The sequence below is a fragment of the Dendrobium catenatum genome, unplaced genomic scaffold (genome assembly GCF_001605985.2).
Source record: "Dendrobium catenatum unplaced genomic scaffold, ASM160598v2 fragScaff_scaffold_1676, whole genome shotgun sequence".
NCBI lineage: Eukaryota > Viridiplantae > Streptophyta > Magnoliopsida > Asparagales > Orchidaceae > Dendrobium > Dendrobium catenatum.
The window spans coordinates 1258615-1264469 of record NW_021320138.1 but is presented as its reverse complement, the minus strand read 5'-3'; positions in this window follow the sequence as shown (position 1 = coordinate 1264469).

Here is a 5855-nt window from a genome sequence, read left to right as displayed (position 1 = left end):
CTAGCTAACCACCTAGGAACTTTAAAATCATGAGTTTGATCATTTATAAAATATGGGTAAAACTATTGTTTAAGTTTTGAGGAATTGGGTGCTGATGTATAGAGAATGCCATAATTGGCCCTTTTACTTATATTGGGTGATTATACTTGAATATAAATAGTTTCTAATGCAATGCATGCTGATTGATCTTATATACATAATTGATAGGAAAAATTTTAAAAATTTGATTTAAAAAATAAATGTTTTTCTAGAGATTGCACAATATCCCCAAGATAGAGTTGCATCCTAATATGTGAAGTGATTTGCCATAAGATGCAGGTGGGGAGGTGCCTAACAAGAAGATTTAATATAAATTTGTGAGACCCTCAGTGAGCCTAAGCTCAATTCTTAAAATTATTTACTAAATAATTTATATAATTACAAGTAGAAAAATTTTAGTCCTTAAGAAGCCTAAACGCATCCAGGCTAAAACAAAAAATAACATGCAAAAGTAAGAAACCTAAAAAGACTACGAAACTTATACTACACATAATTAAACATATCAATCAAATCACATAATTAAAGTAAACAAATAAGTATAAAAGTCTATATGGCAAGTGCAACTTAATTACAATCTAGGATCTGCCAAAAATAAAATTGGTCGAGACCGATAACAGCTTAGATTCTAATCCTAAGAATGATGCAAGTAATTTTAAAATGGGATATTTCTTAAGTCTTCATTTTTTCATCTTTCTTTCTTCTACGAGATCCTTAGATTCATCTGGTCCAAGCATTTAAATGAAAATAACTTTTCCCCAAAGGAGTGTGTCTTTCCTCTTTAGATTTCTAAATCATCAAAATTTGAACTACCAAATCAAAGAAATTTTCCCCTAAGGGATGTTTCCCCTATCTTTAAATTTCAAATTGGATGGTTAATATCCCATCTTAAAATTATAATAAATTTAAAAAAAGACTCTAAAATAACATGTAAGGTTATCTTAAGCAGTTATAATTAAAATGATCAAAAATCTCAAGCAGTTATATCATCAAATTTCTTAAATTAGAGCATAATTACACTTGTCCTTGCTCTTTTAATTTGAAGGGGGGCTTAACTTATTTAGCATATGCAAAAAATTGGTTAATTAAATTTAATTAGCCCCATTTATTTTAGTTGTGCATGAGCATGGACACCTGCAAAAAATCCTATGAGCACCTAAATTGTTCATAATGTAGAAGTAACCTAACACTCATTACATCAATTCATAGATACTATAATAAAATTAACACATCAATGTACATAACATCAATTAATTATAACAACCAACATGTAATGAAATCCATAGAAAACCTCGGTATACAAGCATCAAGAAAAGAAAGAATATTGGCCTAGCCTAAAACTAGAATTTGTTGCCCTAACAAATCATTTAAAGTGTGTGCATCAAGCTGTATAGCTTAGATGTTTCTTATGTTGGGTGGTTCTTAAAGTTTTCTAGTGTTTTAATTTGTTTATTTAGGTTGAAGGGATTTTAGTTTTAATTTAAGTGTTAATATTTTAATGTTTATTTTAGAATGTATTTTAAGTATTGAGTGATTACTATCTTTATTTATACTAGGATAGTGAAGTTTATTTCATACTCCTTGGGGCTAAGTTAATAGCCTCGTTAGCCGGGTTATCCAGTAGTAAATAATATTATTTGATTAATTTAATTGGTTAAAATTAAGGGTTGATTATTTTTAATTTAATTGGTTCTGAGTTGACTTATTAGATTAATTATGTTTTCCATCAACTAGTTCGTGACATTATTACAATAGGGCTTAAGGGATTAGGCCTCCTTAGGATACGTAGCCCCGTACCTCGAGGTAGTCCATCCTAAATACCAGGTTAATGTAGTTGTATTAAAGATTTAATTTTAGTCAAGTAATCAATGATTAGTTTATTTTATGATTTTGCACTCTATTGAATCTGTTAATGTCATTGTTATAGTATGCTCGAGGATCAAAGCCTTCTTAAAACACGTCGTGGTCCCATAGCTCAAGGTAGTCCATACAAAAAACTTCATCATTAGAGTATTTGTTATGTATTTTGGGTTGGTTGTTTGATTTTAATTATTGGATTAATGTTTGCTAGAGTTTTGATCATTTGTTTAATTAGCAGAATTTGTGAATTATTTAATTCATTAAATAAATTGGTCTAATTTTGACTTTTTAATTTAGATTGAATTCTGGAGTTTTTTTTATTATTTATTAATACTAGACCCTAAGATGAGTAACAGGACACTAAGTTTTTTGGATTTGGATTTTTCTAGATTAAGTTATTATTTTTCAAAATTTTAATTAATTTTTGAACTAAAGTTGATCAAAGAGTTGACTTTTTAATTTTGTATAAATTCTAATAGCTTGATATTTTTAATAAATATTAATGAGTTTGTTCAATTTAAAATTTTTTGGAATTAATTATAAAATTTTGAAGTTATGGTATTTAATTATGAAGGTTTTGTTGATTTTGCACCGAACTCACTCCAAACTTCTTGAAATCACTCCCAAAGATCAAAGATGACTCGCCTGAGTGTTTTCAAGGGTTTGAAATTTATTTTATTATATTTAATAATTTGAAATTATTTAATTTAATTAATTATTGATTTTTCTTAAATATTAAATTAAGGTCAAAATTGAAGTCGAGTGATGAGGTTTTTAATTTTCTTATGTAGAGGGTTCAATTATGAGCAATTTGACATATTATTTATATTTTTTAAAATTAAGTTAAATTTATTATAATTTTTTTAAGTTGAAGGCCCCTTGAAAGAGGCTAATTTTTAATTTTATTAATATTTTGATTTAATGGGCTCTAAATCCAATAAAATTTGCACCTAAGGTATATGATGTCACTAAGTTCACATATCTTTAGCTTCACCCCTATTGGGTATATATTTAATTTTGTATAATTTTCTTCAATTGCTAAACATTATCCTTACTTTTTGTCCTTAAGTTACACTGGTGTTTGAATAAGCTTGAAAGTTAGTTCATCTAACCCTTAGACATGCATATATAAGTAATCACACACCATATCAATTATGTGACTTAATCTTAAGTGCATTAGAAAAAATGAATTCCCAACACTACAGGAAAACCCCTTATTACCGGCGGACGAAATCCGCCGGAAAACATAGATATTCCGACGGAACTACAAGTTTCCGACGCACGTTTCAGCGGAAAATCATACGCCAGTTTTGGACGCGTCGATAAATTATTTCCGGCGTGAATTTTGCGTCGGAAATATCTCCGACGCACTTTCCGACGAACTACCGGCGAAAAAACGTATCGTTTTCGACGTCGAAAAACGTCCCAATTCCGGCGCCATATGCGCCGGTAATTATCGTCGGAGTATGCGCCGGTCATTACCGGCATATAAAATGCCGCAAAGTATATGTAGAAACCCACGAACTCGCTTGCGACGCAAATTAGACGCCGGTAATTACCACGACCACCAACGCAATATGAGCATTGTCACCCTCAAGATGACTAGAAAGGATATTTTTCTAGACTTAAGCTCAAACTCAATCATCACATAAATCAAAATAAAGCTAATTAATTAGATCCATCTATGGATCATCTTGTATGATGCCAAAAAAAATTGAGAACAAACCTTCGGTTATCTCCTCGGCGGCGCGCGACTAGGGAGAGAGGCAGCGGCGCGCGACTAGGAAGGAGGCTCGGCGAAGTCCGGTGACCGTCGATGGCGAAGTCCGGTGACCGTCGGCGACGTCTAACCACGGCGAGCGACGAACGGCTACGGAGGGCGACGGGCGAAGCAGTCGAAGTGAGAGAATGGAAGGAAACGAATGACGGCCAGAGGGTTTCGGTTTCGGGAAATAGGGCTTTTACCGGCGGACGTTCCGCCGGTATTGACATTAGTGACGTCGGTATAGGTTCCGACGTCTGATCCGTCGGATATATTTCGTTGAGTTTAAATACGCCGGCGCAATGTCCGTCTGTAACGTACGCCGGAATTTTTCCGCCGTAATGTGCGACGGGAATTGTTCAGGCAACCCTATACCGTCGAATTTTCCGGCGGCACCGAGGTCGATAACTTTACGACGTCTTTTGCGTCAGAAAGGTTGACGCAAATTTTCCGTCGAGCAAATCCGCTGGTGACCACGCCGTTTATTACCATCGAGAATTTTTTGCCGGAAAATCCGACGGTATTCGCGTGTTTTCCCGTAGTGCAAGCCTTCGGGTTAACCCATAACCCATACATTGGAGAATTCTCCAAAGGAATGATTCCCCACATCATTATTTTGAAATGTTATGGAAAGTAAGACACATGCCATAACATTTATTTACCAAATTTAAATGCAAGTAAAGAAATCCCTAGGAGATGATTATTCAACATAGAGGAGAAAAATCACAGACAATTATCCTAAACACTTGCATCAAACTAGATCAATTTCACTTCACTCATGGTTAAGTTATGTTTAATGACTCCATAGAGTGTTTGATTGTTGAAAATGGATTTAAAGTACATCATAATGAATTTAAAAAAAAGTAAAAACATGAGCAAGCTTCTTGTAGATTCAAATATGACCTGAGCTTGTACCAAATGGCCTTGGAAAAATAAGGGGACGTGGAGGAGAGGCCACTATACACCTCTGCCAAATTCCGGGGCAGGATGGTTGATAAATTTTAATTTAAAATTAAAATAAGGTTTAATGTTATTGAAATAACTAAAATAATATTTATCAAATTGTCTCAAACTTAATTTTAAAATAAAGAATTCTTCATCTAGGATACATAGAGTCAATAACTTTAAAAATGGATTAGAAATAATTTTTCTATAATTTTTAATTTTTTTTTGCAATTAAAAAGCATTTAAAAACTATTTTTATTAAAGAAAACTTGGCGGTGACATGGGCGGGCCACATTTCGCTCTCTAATTCACTAATTAAAAATATGTGGTGATGACCAATTAGTGGAATGATTTTGCGTCGATGTGTAATCATTAAGGAGGCTGTCAGCCATGCGTCAGGCGTTGTCCACTTTATGCGGTTTCACTAAACCACGTAAGTATGGATCAACGTCATTGATTTTGGACAGTTTGGAATCAACAACCCTGATTAAGGTTGGACATGAAACAAAGCGATCAGTTGCTTATACGGTTTAGTGGATGGCAGAATGGAAAGAGCTAGATTGTTGATAAAGAGATCAATGGTTTAGATCTTGTACATGTGCATGGGCTAACTAATTGAACCCTATAAAAAGTAATCGGCTCGTTCTCTTAAAATATCTAACCAAATGTCATGAAATTTTAGACAGAGCTTAAGGGAGTGAAGAGCAATGATGGGGAAGTGATTTTATGGTGTGAAACATGCTGGTTTAATAGCTATTTATCCACATCTATTACAAGCTAGGGTTAGAGTTTTATCATAATTTACTTGATGATTTTGAATGTTCAATGACTTGTTTACCTTGTAGACTGTCTCAATTTAATCTCCTAGAAGAACTTGGCTGCAAAAATGATTTGGAATGTGCGCTAGAAGGCTTGGATAAACCTCAAGGTGGTGGTGGCTAGAAGCTCATCCGCAGCGGCCTTTGACTGGTGGATTTGAGCTAGGGAAAAGTAGAGGAACTCTTTAAGAGCCTAAGAAAATGGCCCAAAAATGCGAGAGAGGCTTTGAGGAATGAGTTTGCTTAGAATGAGGCATTTCATGCCTTTTAATTATCTTAAGGGGTTAGGGTTTTAACAGATAGTTAGGATACATCAGAGATATCCCTTGGATGCCCTACACCTATCCAAGGTGTTTAGAAAGCTGAGCTAAAGGCTATTAGAGCTGAGATGCCATTGGATGGTTTAGAATTTTAGATTTGAATGCAGTTTTGAA